The sequence below is a fragment of the Anomalospiza imberbis genome, chromosome Z, assembly GCF_031753505.1.
Source record: "Anomalospiza imberbis isolate Cuckoo-Finch-1a 21T00152 chromosome Z, ASM3175350v1, whole genome shotgun sequence".
In the NCBI taxonomy this organism is placed as follows: Eukaryota; Metazoa; Chordata; class Aves; order Passeriformes; family Viduidae; genus Anomalospiza; species Anomalospiza imberbis.
This window is the reverse complement of record NC_089721.1, coordinates 9,171,898-9,187,699: the sequence shown is the minus strand read 5'-3', so window position 1 is coordinate 9,187,699 and position 15,802 is coordinate 9,171,898.

The following is a 15,802-nucleotide window of genomic DNA, read 5'->3' as shown; positions in this document are numbered from 1 at the left end:
GTGCACTAACCCTGACATACAACTGCTACCTGTAACAGCCCCTCCTCTTGTACTTACTTATGCCTGAAGTACTTCAGGAGTGCTCCTCACTCCGCCTGTAACATCTCTCCTCCCAGCTAGCCTCATTTCCCTGTGGCTCTGTTTCCCTGGCTCTGCTCCAAAGGACAGCCAAGCTGCCCACCCCACCTGCCCCTTCCCTGGAGCATGGCTGTGTCCAGCTGGTGCTGTTATCAATGTGTTACAGGGTGTGGGTTGCAGTGTCTCAGCACTGCCTTTAGTCACGGGGCTATTTCTCCTCCCTCCCTCTGCTCTGGTGCTGAGCTGTGCTGGATCACAAGGCAGCGCTGCTGGCTGCAGGACAGGGAAGCAGTGGCTGTTCCTGGCTCTCCCCAACACTGCCTTGCAGCGTTAACACACCTTTTCTCTTCCTCATGTTGGGTTTTGGCAGCTGCTTTGAAGCTGTTCAGGAGAGAACTAGCCCAGGCAATCAACGTCTGCTGTTGGCAGATTCTTCCTGGCTGAGCCCAGGGGCATTTTGCTGGTCAGCCTTGGCTTCTTTTCCAGTGTTCTCCTTAGTTTCCTCTACCACTGGGCTGCTGGGAAGCCTGCCTTCTGGGCAGCACATAGAACTGCTTGTGGTCAGAACTTTTCTAGGAACTCCTGCACAGAGCTGAGACATGTATGAGGAATGCATGTCAGTAACGAAGTCCCTCAGTAACTCTTTCCTAATCCCTGTGCCAAGAATATGGTGCACGCCCAGGGCTAAGATCCAGCTGCAGAACAGCTCCTGTAGCTTGGCAGGGATCGTGCTGAGCCAAGGAGGGTGGTGAAGAGCTCTTCCCCAGCAGTGCCTCCAGTGCTTCCTGGGTGCTGCTGCAGGCACAGGTCACTAGTGACAGTGAGAGGAATGACACGAGGGGAGGGTCAGGATAATTTCCTGGTAGGTCTTCATGGCATGTCTGGCAAGCTTCCCCAAAGCAGAGCAGATCAATCACAGATTTCTGTTGCCTCTGTTGCAATGGGTGCAGGTTGAATCACAGTGTGTGCAGCCAGGAGCCTGGCACAGACCCAGGCAGCACACCTGTGTTGGCAGGTCAAGTTTCTCTCACATCTGTTACTTATGCTTTTTCTGTGACAAGGCAGCAGGGAACCAAGGGAAGAGAGGGTGAGAAACTGCTGGTCAGAGGAGGTTATGCAACACAGGAGACACTGGCATAATTTCTGCAGTGCTCTGGTTTGCAGAGTCATTAGAAAACAGCCAGTGCCCTGCCTACGTGCAAAGTCTAGCCAAGCTTCTGGAGAGCAGTGTTGGGCTGGTGCTGGGCTGTCATGGGCACAAATGTGTGCCAGCAGTTGGGAAAAACTGGAGGAAGAGATGGGAATACAATAGGCTGCTGAAGAATAAAATGCAGATTTGATATCTCTACTGTGGTCTTTGCCTGCCTGCCTTGAAAAGTCAGCACTTTGTGAAAGCTAAGAATTAATTTCATTTTCTCACTGAAGATGACCTGTCCTATGAAGACAAGCTGTGAGACTCAGGATTGTTCGGCCTGGAAAAGAGAAGGATCTGGGGAGACTTTATAGCATCTTCCAATACCTAAAGGGGCTACAAGAGAGTTGGAGAGTTGGAGAAAGATATTTTACAAGAGGCTGTAGTGATAGGACAAGGGGCAATGTCTTCAAACTGACACAGGGTGGGTTTAGATCAGATATCAGGAAGAAATCCTTTGCTGTGACAGTGGTTGAGGCACTGAAACAGGTTTCCCAGAGAGGCTCTAGATGCCCTATCTCTGAAAGTATTCAAGGCCCGACTAGATGGGCAACCTTGTCTAGTGGAATGTGTCCCAGTCTATGGCAGGGAGTTGGAACAAGATGGTCTTTACAGTCCCTTCCAACCCAAGCCTTTCTATGATTCTATGATCCAATTATCCATTGAATAGGAGCAGGTACATGAGTAGCCGTACCTCATTTTCTACAGCAGCATCTTACCTCATGGCACTTGGAAAGCTGTGTCTCAGAAAAAAGCAAAGAATAAATCATGTAAGGCAGGGTGGGAAGACCTTTTGTGATCTATCATGCTATAGTTCAGCTACTGTGTGATGAAATGTATAGGATTTATACATTTGCTCTCCCAGAGACAGAGCAAATACCAGGCTTTACTGGGCTGGGTGAGCAGGGAAGCACCCAGAAGAGGGTCAGGCAGCCTGTGGATCCCCTGAGCACTGCATTTCATTCCCCATGGAACTTAAGCTGAGCTCTGAGAGGAAGGATAGGAACACAAAAACAGGTGTGAGGAGGTGGGAAGAGCCAGCACACAGGAAGCTGGGATGAGCAGCAAGAAGGATTTGCAATCCACAGGAGTGAGAAATGGAAGTGCTCCTCTGGGCCTGAAGGCTTGGGACGAATTTTATTTCATAACCTGGGCCTTAATAGTCATCCCCCTACACTCCTCTATAACTGGTGTTTCATACCATCCTTTAGAGAGCTTCCTTAACCTGCTTCACTGTTTTTGCAGAAGGATTTTGTGCCCCTTTGTTACCTCCCTCTATCCTTTGCATTTGAATGATCTTGGCTGCAGACATTTTAGCCAATCACCTCTGGACTAAGATCTACTCCAGGTTAGTCTTGTCCTGTCCAAACTAAAACTCTGTCTTGCCTTTGGCCCTTGAGGTATCTGGCCAGCAATTCTCCACCAGGCTGGCTGAAACAGAATTTTCACTCTCCTTCCATTCTCAACCTTTCCTGTTCCCTTTTTTCACAGTTCTGTTTTTTTCTCCTCCTCCCCTCAGTCTGGCCGTCATCTCTGATGTACATTTGAGTTTTAGGAATGCTTGTAACCTCAGCACTGCTATGGCACTCGCACTCTTTTCACAAGGGCGGTCTTCGTGTTGTTTGCTTTCTTCCTGGACAACTTTATAGAGTGTGTTGACATGTTTCCTTCCCCAAATGTGTCTTAAGGACTGGTTTGGCCGTCAGCCTAGACAAGGGCTACTCCACACTATCCTTAGTCTCACTCCAGCCTTTGTCAAGTGACCATGGAGTGTTATGACAGCATCTCTGAGATACAGTCTTTTCCTGTCTTCCAGCTAACTTTGTTTTCCATGCTGAGTTCTCACATGGTGTGACTCTGCTGTGCAACAGCTTTTAGGACTGGCTACTTGACAAGGGCTTTGCGTATCAGCTTGCTCCTCCTGGTGTACCACAAGAAACCACTGTGGGATTTAGGGGACAAACCAGCACCAGATTCTGGCTGTGAAGTTGGCCAGTGGGGTGTGGTTGGAGCAGATGGAGGAGCAGTGTAGGTATAAAGCCATATGTTTTCAGCAATCTTTAATCAAGATTAAGCTCTGCTTAATCTTACTCTGACCAGGGCATCATTTGCCTAGTGGTCCTTGCTGGGTTGCTCTTCTGTGAGAGAACCTGATTGCCTTTGATCCATTCTGCATTGTTTTGCATCCCAGAAATCCTAGTTAATTAATTCCTCAGATTTAGAGAGTCACAGAGTGAGTAAAATTGGAAAGGACCACATTTGGTCCAGCCTTCCTGTTCAAGCAGTGTCATCATAGAACACTTTGCAGAGGATTGAGTCCAGATGGTTCTTGAATATCTCCAGTGAGGGAGACTCCTCAATTCATAAAGAGTACTTAAATTTGCTTCAACCTGTTATGTCATTTCTTAATTAATATGCTTTTGTTCCTATACTGTAAAACAAAACAGGTAATCATTTCCCAATTATCTCAGTCACTGCAGATGGTTTCTCGACACATCAGTTTGTCTCCCTTGGCTGTCTTTTTTGTCCTATGCATTTGATTTTCCCTTTCCCCTTTTCTACTTCTTCTTAATTCCACTGTACCTTCTCTGAGAAGGAAGGGAGAAAACCTGTAACTGATCCCCAGGCCACTTTCCCACTTCGGGATAGCTGGTCTGAATACCTTTGCACAATTAGAGCTTCTTCTTGTAAATTACACCTACCCACACTTTAATTTGTCATTTTATCCCCCACCTTTCATTCTGAGATCTTGCTCATTTCCACTACACTGCATTCCTCAGCCTCACCATCAAACTTTTCCCCCTCACTGCTCACACACAGACCATTTATGAATACATCAAAAATCACAAGCTCTAGCATAGATCCTGATGGGACACACTGGTGTGCTCCATTTTAAACACTGACCATTTCCCATTCATTATCTTCTGCCTTGCTGTTAACCATGCAAATAAGCATGTTGTGGAGGAGAGCAATTAAGGACATTTGGTGAGGGATCTTTCTGAAAATGTTTTGGGCATCCAGTAACATCCATCTGTACAGCTGCATTAATTAAACTGGATTCCTCACTCCTTTAAACAGTGAGACATGACTGTCTTCTGCTCGGGGGGGATTCTTTCTTCTCCTTTAATTCCATTTCTTTATGTGTCCATGGATGCTATTCCATGGCACTCTGTTGGAATTCCTCCAAAGCTCTTGCATAAATGCCGTTTGTATTGCTTACTATTTGTGTTATCAATTTGTTTTTAAACATACCCTGCTAAAGGCTTTCCCTTGAAGCATCTGTCCCTCCAAAAGGAGATTGGAGGATGGGAATTTCCCTTCATTCCTTCTTGGTGTGGATTACTCATTTTGCTTATGACTGGGCCCCTACCTTCTCTGAATGGTCTTTCACACCTCTGTTACACTATTTATGACAAACTTCCAGGGTGAAAATGTTTTGGTTTTTTTTATGGTTTGGAGGTTTGGGATTTTGGAGGTTTTTTTTTTTTTTTTAGTCTTTCAGCTTATTACTCTAACAGACTGTTATGGTTTTCCATTTCATTTGTTGTGGTTACTCTTCTTCAGAGAATTGCTGAAGGTGTTGAAATATCCTTACAAGGGTGAGTTGTCTCTTCCTATATGTCTCATTTTCGCTTTTACACACTAACTCAATTTTTCAGAATTTGGAGTTTCCTGGAAACCCATTACAAAATCCTATCAGCCACACTTTTACCAACTTTAAACACCACTTCAGATTTCAGTAGCTTCATCCTGAACTCTTTTAGAGCCACTTTGGAGGAGGCTGGAACATGGAGGACATTTCACAAGGACACGTAGTGATAGGACTAAGGAAAATGGGCTTTAGAGGAAAGAGCATTTAGATTGGCTATTAGGAAGAAATTCTTTACTGTGAGGGTGTTGAGGCGCTGGCACAAGTGGCCCAGAGAAGCTGTGGGTGGCAGTGTTGAAGGCCACCTGGATGGGGCTCTTAGCAACCTGAGACAGTGGAAGGTGTTCCTTGCCCACAGCAGGGGATTGGAAACAAATGATCTTAGGGCCTCTTCCAACCCAAATCATTCTGTGGTTTTACAAAGCATGCAGAGAGGGTGCAGAATTAATGTCCCATGCAGCACCATGGACCTGAGTCCAGCAGCCCCTTCTGTGGTACATTCACACTTGCATGAGGCTTTGGGCATTTTTTGCTCTCATCACATATTGGGAATGCTGCATGTTTCCAGCAGAATCCCTGGAGGAAGCACAGCGCATCTGAGGCTCACAGCTGCTCTGGACAACGCAGGGCAGGCTAAAAGGTCTGTGCATTGAGTTTGCTTACTGTGTCTGGTGTCAGCTCTTTGTGTCACAGATCCTGGCAGCTGACAGCCAGGGGAACCCCCTGTGTACCACAGGTTTTGTTCCCAAAGCTGTGCTTGGCTTCCAGTCAAGCAAAAACATTTAACAAATTAGGATGTTGGAAAATTAGTAAGAAACACCACACTGTCAGGAGAACTGCAGGAGTTTCAAAGTGTTTCTCCTGCTGCTTTTGTGCTTTGGAGGTGTCTGCCAGCAACTGAGCCCTGCTGTGGCTGGTCTGGCAGGCATCAGCTCAGCTGCTCAGTCCCTGCCAGAGGCATCATCTCACCAAATATTGGCTGGAATGACAGCAACAGCACAGCTGAGGGCCTGCTGAGCTGAGAGTGCACCAGCCTCACCACGCTGTGTGCGCTGTGCTGGGAGGAGAGCAGGGGGACAGTGGCAGGTACTCCAGGAGCTCTGGATAGCCCAGGGACAATGAGGTGGCTTCCCTGGAGGAACTGAGGCCATGACTTCAGGCAGATTCCAGCTGGGAATAGGCAGTTATCACCCCATCTTAAGGCTGTAAGAGATAGCTTGTGTCTCTGTATGCTCACGAGTTTGCTGTTATCCTGGATGAAGGTTGAGGACTCCAATCCTGATGAGTTAGGTAATGGAAAATATTTACCAGTGCAAGACCTAGAAATGCTTCTGGAGAAACCAGCCTGGATCCAGCCCTGTCACTGCTGATCCACAGCTCAGTATTTCCAGCACAAGCCATTTCCTCAGAGCTGGTTTGAGGTGCTCACTGTGCTCTCTAATGTCAGAGCTGGGGTGATTGGCTGTTATCATGGGTGCTGCTCCAGCTCCAAGCCAGCTCTGCACCACAGTGCTCACATCAGCCTGCAGCTACCTCTGGGTCTTCACATCCACAGCAAGGTTAATTTACAAACTGTCCTCAAACAAGGGAGAGTTGGAGTTTTGGAGGGGACTTTGTATTCAAGATAGATCTGTAAAAACATAACCCTGTGCTGTAGCCAACAGCATTCAGCAACATTTGCCTTTAGCTTTCACGTGCAGTTCTCTTCTGATTTCATCCGAATTTGAGTGCATCTGTTTTAGTTGTCAGTATCTAAATGCAGGACCTCTATCCCTAGTTCCACTTCTCCTTTACTAAATTTTTCATTCCTCTCTAGCCTGTCTTAGCGAAAGAAGAAATGGAGATTCTCTGGAATCATCTGATTTCTTTGAGGAAGCATCACAGGACATGGGGAAAGGCATGTTTGTTCTGAGGGCTCCAAGAAGAGGTGCCATTTTTCCTCAAGATCAGTGCAACCAGCTTGTCGAGTGTAGCTCCTGTGCTCTGCTGCAAGCACAGGCCATTCCTCTGGCTCTGGGGTGAAGGAAACCTGGCTGCTTTTCAGCCACATGGCTAATGGCTGGGGCAGGGGACGGCACTGCTAACACTGCACGAAAGGCTTAATGAATTCCAAAATCATGTGCTCCACGTGACAGCACTAATGCTTCCCTTCAGCGGCTCATTTGGGATTTGGTTAAAAACACATTTGCCTGACAAGTTCCCAGAGCTTGTTACTGCTCTTTTGATCCTGTTATCCCCTCATGGTCCTGCTGCAGGAGGCAGGGGCCGGGTCTCCATAGGGCTGGGCACTCTGTGGGCCCCATGGCTGTCTCTGGGCATTAGCCTTGCCATGGGCACCAGAGCAAGGAGAGCAACACAAGGAATCACAGGGAACATGGGACTCCAGACTCTGTGGAGGGAGTTCCTCGGTTTTTTTTGGTGGGGCTTGCTATGTCCAGCTTTTCTCAGACAGATTTTTGTTGTCTGTAGAAGATAAAGTTTGAGAAAGAGGCTGCTTTGCAGTTTAATAATAAATGGCCCAGGTTTCTCTGCAGCATGTGCAGATGACTTTGCAGTTGTTCAGGTTTTGTAATAAATACCTGGTGTTTTCTGCCCGTTCTGGCCAAACTCATTGTGATGTGAAGCTTTTCTACTTCCTCTTCTCACATATGTATTAAATATATGTATATATTTAAAATTATCACATTTTCCCTGGTCTTTCAACAGTTTTGGTATTAACATCTTTGCTTAATGTTACCTTCCCATTCATTTGCTTCACACTGGCTTGTTATACTCTGTGCATGGTCAATTTCTACTTGAAAAAGTCCTTCCCTGCCTCTCTCAGCCCAAAACTGCCCAGTTGCTCTTCTTTTGCCTCATTTATGTAAACTCTATCCCTTCCTGTAGGGGCTGCTGCCAAAGGAGATGGTTGATCTAGTTGGGTTTGTGTAGGAGAGGAGAATCTACTGTTTGCAGAGTTTTTCTTTGGTAGCTGGGGATTATCTTTTGTCTTTAATTTGTAGCATGAACTTTGACTTGGCAGAGTGCTGTCTATGTCATCCTCATAGGAGGTGAAACGTGGAGCTTTTTGGATGGAAGAATGTCAGTCCAGATCAAATGCAAAGGATCTTCATTGTTCTTGAGTCCTTCAGCAACAGGGGTGGATATAGCACTGAGAAGCGTTTCTGCAGGGAGAGGTGGATAAATTGGGGCAGTAAGTCACAGCCCTGTGATTGCCCAACTTAATGACACTTAATTTGTTATTGCTAAGTGTTTTGCTGACTCTTTTTCCCCTTTTAAGAAAATGAGATCTTATGTGTCAGACAAATAATATGCTGCAAGACTATGCGGGATGTGTAAATTATCTGCATCTGATGGAACTAAAACTGTACTCTCTGCATTCCTGTTGTAATTATAGCTGTTAGAGAAGAGTCTCTGTGTAACATGAAGGTCTAATTAAACTGCAACCAGGAACGAACTTGTCCATTCCTGGTGTATCAAGTTCATAAGAGACCACAGAACCACTTGGCCAGAAGTCTGTGGTGGCCCAGGGGAAGGCTTTATGTAGTCCTCACATCATTAAAGGCCTCCAGCCAGGTGGACTCTAGGGGTGTGTTGTCTTTGCTGCTAGCACTTGGCTCATCCCATCTCATTTTCTGTCTTCTCAGACTGTGCACTTGAGACTTTGGTGGTGCATCAGCCTCTGCAAAGTGCCTGGGGCTGCCCCCCACCGGGGGACCGTCTCCTTTCCTGGTGGTTCTGGTCTGTCCTGGCATCACTTGAGTAGCAGTGGGAATTGGTTACTCTTTCCTGCACTGTTCAGAAGATCTGTGCTCCTTCTGCTCCCTGGGCAGCCAGGAGAGGCTGCCTGCTGAGACCTCTCTGCCCCGGGAGCACGCTGCTGCGAGGGCCTGCAGTCAGACCTGCAGTCTGGCTGGTTTGGGCTTTTCCACTTTCCTGGCAGGTCAGGGCAGATGGACACTGGTGTCATGCAGAGATAGGGGTTTTCTCATGCTGCCCCTGAAGTTTTGCACTCCTGCCTGAGGCAGCAGCAATGGTGACACTGCATGCTGTGGATTAGTACATACATAGTATGTATGCATATTATGTTGCAGCACACTCTGAGCCCAACCCACAGCACATCCACAGGAGCTCATAGAATCGCAGGATCGATTAAATTGAAAAGAACATAAGCAATGTCATCTCTGCCATGGGCAGGGATGCCTTCCATTAGACCAGGTTGCCCAAAGCCCCAGCCAGCCTGACCCTGAGTAGTGCCAGGGGTGGGGCAGCCACAGCTTCTCTGGGCACCCGTTCCAGCACACTCATTGTTAGAAACTTCTTCCTCACATCTAACCTAAATTGACCCTTTTTTAGTTTTACACCATTGCCCCCTGTCCTATCACAACAGGCCCTGCTAAAAGGTTTGCCCCTCTCAGATCCAGCAGTCCCTCTAGCAGTGACAAATGATCCCAGGAGAGCCTGGTGCCTTCTGTTAACTTCTGAACCAAGAGTTGCCTGGTCTGGAGCACGTCAGCAGCAAAACTGATGCTAAAAAAAGCCATGAGAGGTTATGAAGTGTTTCAGGCAAAAAAGTACTGGGAGAATGTTGTGCAGAAAGCTGCATGGGGTCAGGTCCCCAACTGCTAGATTAACATCTTGGGAACACTCCTGCTGCATTTTGCAGCCTGCATCACCTTCCTCAGGCATCACACGTATCAAGAGCAAATGTGACTCAAGAGGAGATTCAGGAACAACTGGGTCAGAGACCTGCAAAGGCCAGCTTGCTTGGTAGCACTGCTTTGGTGAGCTGTTGTTATGGATTCCTCTATTTCTGTAGGAGGCAAAAATTATAGCTGGTCTGTAACACCACAGTGGGCTATAGGTAGATGTCCCCAAACTGAGCTGCTTGGCCTTGAGAAACCCTAAAGCCCTCATGCTCTAGGAATGCTTCCTGCAGTTCTGGGGCAGTGCTGCTGAATAACACCCCTTTGCCTTGTGCTGTTGTGAGCCAAAGATATGGATTAAGGTAGCGAAGGAACCTGCTGCACGTGATACCAAGGTCCTGCCATGAAACCCAGGGAACAAAATGACTTTGCCAGTGCACCTTCATCAGGCCATGCTCCCCTCATGCTCCAGAGCTCAATGCAGAGCTTAAGCCCAGGAAAACCAGGAAAGGAGCACGCAGGGAGAAGCAAAACCAGCTTGGGGAAAAAAGCAGTTAACTAAGAGATGCTGCGGTGAATTGAGACATCTTTGCCTCCTTTCCACAGTGTCCTCCCAGGAGTGATCAGCACTACCCCCCTTGCACAGCTGTGAGTAGGGGTGACAGCAAGGCTCACACATGTTCCTGCTGCCCCACACCCGTGTCCTGCTCCAGCTGCTATCCAGATTCTGGGCTGCCCCTCTGCCTTCTTTGAGGAAGGAGCTCTTCAGCAGTGGTGCAAGGGCCTCCCCAGGACCTGGCAGCAGCACATTTCTATAGGCTTTCCCCACGCTCTTCGCCATCTCAGCTCAGACTGTGCTGCCGATCACGTCCTCCCCAACACCCCGCTGGCAGAGCTATCTGTGGGTTTTATCGCCCAACAATGCGTGCAATGCTATTGTGCTAAAAAGAAAACAAAGCCTAATCCATTTTAAATTAAAACAGTGCCCCAGTGTCACGCATCTGATGCAGACATGGTCTGGCAGCACAGTCCTGCTGGCTCCCCAAAGGCTTCACCCAAGAGGTGCTGGGCTGTTCACTCTGTTCCCAGCAGACTTCAGTCACAGCCTTCAGGCTGGGGGGGCTGGTTTTCCCAGGCCCCTCTGGTCTAAAGGCCCTGGGCTGGCCTGTCTCCTAAAATGCTCTGTCACTTTTAGGTGGAGCACTGCCATGTGCCAGAAGTTAGCAGCTGACAGAAACCAGGGGAGACAGAACTGGGATCTTCTTATGGAAGGAAAGGTTGATAGGACAAGAGGAAATGGCTTCAAGTTGCACCAGGGAAGTTATAAATTGGATATTGAGAAAAAATTATTAATTGAAAGGGTGATGAAGCATTAGATGAGATCACCCAGCTTGGTGGTCGAATTCTGTCCCCAGAAGTGCAAAAACCACGTAGATGTTGGCACGTGGGAACATGGTTTAGTGGTGGATCTGTCTGTGTTAAGTTAATGGCTGGACTCAATAGTCTTAGAGGTCTTCTCCAGCCTAAATTATTTTATGATTCTGTAGTGGTATAAGGCTACAATAGAGGCTTTGCCAGGTCTGGCTTAGGGTTTATGAAGTCTCAAATGGGCTTAAGAGAGGATGAGCATGGGTATGGTACTCACAAAGCAGGGTACTGGTCCTTTCAGTCCAGGAGACCATTTTTTGCTGTACTGCTTCTGTTCTAAGAAATTAGTTTCTGTGATCGTGCCTCACATCTGTGTTTGTCACCCAGCAGCATTAGACTCTGCTCAGGAGGCCAGGCTGGCCCTGGGGGTGCTCCCCAGCTTCTCCATGGTGATTTTGTTTCCAGCTGATGTGTGCATGGACATTGGCCACAGATGTGCACAGCAGACGTGTGCTGCCCAGACTGGGTTGCATGGTTGAAAACAAGGCTTTGTGGCTGTGATAAGCAGGCTCACCTCCACGTTTTCTTCATCCCTGATTCTGGCAAGATGAATAAAGTTTCATCCCATTATGATGAAGAACATGCTGTGCCCCGCTGTGAAGAGCTGTTTGGCTTGTTTGATATACAGGTCTTTTATGTTTGCACTATTGTGCAGCAGTCACGGGCGTGAGCTCTGCTTCACAGACACATCACGTGGCAGCAAGCCCTGCCAGTGGAAGCTCTGGCTGCACGTCCCTTCTGAGATCCCCGCCTGTCTCTCCTCTGCTGCTTGTCACTGCATGCAGCAGAGCCTGGTCCCCATGTGCAGCTGTGGAAGACAAGGACTGGAAACTGCTGAGGAGACTCAAGACATGTTAGGTTTTTGTAAGCCAAATGGCCATGAGTAAAACCCCTTTTGTTTGTTGCTGCATCTCTCTGTATCTGACCAGTGCCCTTCTGTGAAAGATCCAGCCCCTGCCCCGTGGCTGAGTGTGTGCAGCTGGCACTGAGGCACAGAGAGTTCTGGCAGGCTGCAGCATCCCCCGGGGGATGAGCTGTGCTGAGCTGGGCTGTACTGCTTTGGGGGCATCTCTCTGGCATATGCTAGAACCTTATGATTTCCATGTGCCTTTCTGGGTCTCCTCTCCTCTGTCACAACCCTGCAAGTGTCATTTGTGAATCTGACTTCCTTTTCCTCAGCCTGTTTTGCCAGCTCATCTGTGACAAGGATGATTCTTAAGAATGGAGGTGAAAGAGTGCATTTATGTCCCTTGACCCTGGGATGTCCTGCTATGTGTTAAAGAGACGTATTTTCTGTCTGTGGGATTCCACACAAGCAGTGTCAGAGATGCTCAGGGCATGGGAACTCCACAGCTGAGCTTCTGAGGATGTTTGACAGCAGAGCAGTTCTCTCCTGCTGCTAAACAACCTGCTGGGATGACTGTCGGGGGTTCTGCTGAAACTGGCTCTGTGTGGGGGTAATCTCTAGTCTGGAGGTTAGTGCCAGGACCCTCTGGCAGAATCCCAGCTGTGCTTAAGGTGAGGATTTACTGTGAAGCCTGAATGACATGGTACTCTTCAAAATCATGGCACATGAAAGCCAAGTATGAGGACAGGGAGCTGGGCAGGCTTAGGAAATACAGGGTTTTTCGCTGGAAATCCAGATGTTAGAAAACAGTATTTAGTTTGAAGCAGAGTGGTATGAATTCCTACTAGGATACTGTGCCAGAAGGAGCTAATGCTTTTCCAGACAAAGATGAATTGCAATGAATCACAGAATAGTTTTGGTTGGAAGGGACCTCAAAGATCAACTTGTTCCAATCCTCCTGCCCTAGGCAAGGACACCTTCCAACCTGCATCTTGGATTAGTATGTGGGAACAGGGAAGGGATTCCTCTTTCATGAGCAGTTTTGGTGAGGCTGTGGCTCATGTAAAGTGTCCTGTTCTGGTGTCCACATCTTTGAAATAACTTTGATGGAAAATTGAAGAACTCATAGAAAAAAATAATTATGGACTCTTAGGCTGGAAAAGGGTCCTCCAGATATTAATTAAAAGGGCTTTGTTTTATTATTTTATCAAGGTGGCTCTTGAGGGGTGCTCCAAGGGAGGTGTGGAAAAATACAGAGGGACAGTTCAGAATCCTGGACTGGCTACACAGCAGAATGAGAAGCAGCAGCATGGTGTTAATCAGACTAATGGAAAACAAATACAAAGTATGTAATTTCAACATCCATTGGAGGAGTTCTGAGAAAAATCCTAAGTCCCCTGAAGGTTTATGAGCTCCGGCTATGTGTTTCCCAGAAGTGAACACTGGATCATGTGCAAGCTGCCAGGCTGGGTGCCAGGGTGATTGGGTGAGGTGATGCCTGGCAGAATGATCTGGCGACTCTTTTTGCAGCTCTAAGTCCCTAACTTGCCCCTGGGATACTTCATCCCAGGTACCTTTAATTTTATTTTAACTGCTTTTGGTCAATAAGACACTGTACCAATAGTTGAAAGTGGTTATTTTTAAACAACTCTTCCACTCCCCTTTTCTTGTATATTTGTCTTGTAGTCTTATGGCCGCAGCAGAGGCTTTGCTACTCTATTCCCCTTTTTGAAGAAGCTCTTAAGGAAGAAAAAGTCATCATGCAGTACACCACACAGTCATACACAACAGCAGTGGTCTGTCTGAGTAGCCCTAACCAGCATCAAGTATCTCCTAAGCAGCAAAAATGTGTTTGGTTTCTAGGGTATAGAGTTTACAGTGCTGGGGAAATTTCACCAGAAAGCATTTCACAATTTTCTGTAAGTTACAGGCAAGATCCTCAACTCTGCTAATTTCTTTTTCATTGAGACACTGTTTCTCTAATGCCAGTTCTCAACGGGGGAGTAGCTTGGTAGCTTCCTGTGACTATAACACAACTCAGAGTTGGCTCTGAAGCCGCTTGCACCAGCCGGGGCTTGCTCAATATAAACATCCAGGGTACTAGCCTGAGTGGGTGGTCATTAACACTGTTTCTTATGTGCGTGAAAATTACTGTATACAGGCTGGTTACAGAAAATGACCTTATATCCACTGATAAGAGCCTAACTACAACAAGTAAATGGTTACAAATGTTTACAATTATGATACTTAATTTCAAGGACAGAACTTAATAAATTACAGGAACTAATTAATGAAGTCACCTGGGCTGAGGAGCACGAGGACTTGGCATGGACCAAGGAGTGGCATGGAATTTTTTAGTTCTCTGGGTACAAAAATCATTTGAAATTTGTGACCTGAATAATGTCTAAATATTTTAGGAGGTGACTCCAGCCCTCTGTGTTTGTATATCTATGGTGAATGATATTAAGGATGAACAAAGAATCTGAACAATAATAAAAGTGGTTAATAAAATTAACAAAGAATGTGGTGACTTGGAGGTCAAGCTGTGCATGGAAAACCTGAGAATTGTTCCCAGCTGAGAACCTGCAGAGGAAACTCCAAAGCTCCATGAAAGGGTCTTTAGTAGTCTTTGATGGAAAACAGCAGAGAGAAGGGAAACCTGTGTGAAGATTAAAAATCCAGTGTTAGGTGTGACTCCTCAGCCGTGCAAGTATCCACCTCCGTGTTGTGAGACAGGGGAACAGAAAAAGAGGACAAAATAAAAAGCAGGTGTAAAGACAGGCCACCCCATCCAGAATAAAATCTAGAGATTAAGTTGTTCAAATGGCTTGAAAATTGCCCCCTGAGACCTGAAAGAAGCAATAGCTAACCTACAGGTCTGGTGTCCAGCAAGAGGCAGTGCCACAGCAGAGACTAAAAAAGGAACCTCACTTTCAGAAAATGGAGAAAAGGGATCTGGATGTCTTTAGAAGAAGAAAATTTATGGAATAAGCAGGAAGAAGGATTGAAAAAAAGGAATGCAAATTTGCCACAACAATTTTTTGGCTTACTAATCTAGATTCTCTCTGGACAAAGGAAACGTTCTGGGTTCCTTTACCAGGATTTCAATAAGTTTTTTAAGTAATTTCAAATGTAAGTATTAATTACAGTCAAGATGACAAGGAATGAAAATATACAATTTTAAAATGGAAAAATAACGGGTTATCTTCTAAAAAAAAGAGGCCCTGCATGGTAAAGAAATGCACTGAAGTGGATTTTAGGACCCGCAGTCATAAATGCTGTCATTAGGGACAGTAGGGGGAAGGGGGAAGAACGTGCCGATGCAACAAACTGGGAAACACTGCTGTGCAGCTGAAAACCAGGTGGTTGCAGCAGAGGTGTGAAGACTGCCTGTCATGGAACCTTTTGTTATCAGCTGCTCATTAGAATTCCTGGTATAAACTACTACAGGAAAAAAAAACCAGCAACAAAAAAAAGAAAAAAGAAGAGCATGTGAACCATCTAATTGTGTGCTTACTGTGAGTCGTTTCACATGTGGCAGGACAAGGCTTTAATTTAATAATTTAAGCAGAATAAATTGAAAAAATAACTTGAAACTTGAAGAGGTGCAGCAGGTTAACAGGATCCTGAGTAGAAGGGGCACTTAGCCTCTGACAAGCTAAACTCTTTCAGACTTCATTCTAAACTTTCAAAACGTGGTTTGAGAAGGGATAGAGTTGCTGCCTATAAATATACCAGGAATAAATGCTGCTGGAAGGGCAGCCTTCATATAAGCGCAAATAAATTCACTTTAAAGGAAAATTCAAAGAAGATTCATAAACTCTGAGGTTTTATAGTATGACCAAGAAAACACAGGGCAGGGGATTGACCACTGCTTTCTACATGTGACTTCCTCAGGTTGTGAGGGAGGCCACGAAGATACTTTTTAAAAAGAGGTATCAAACTCAATGCCCAGGCAAGGA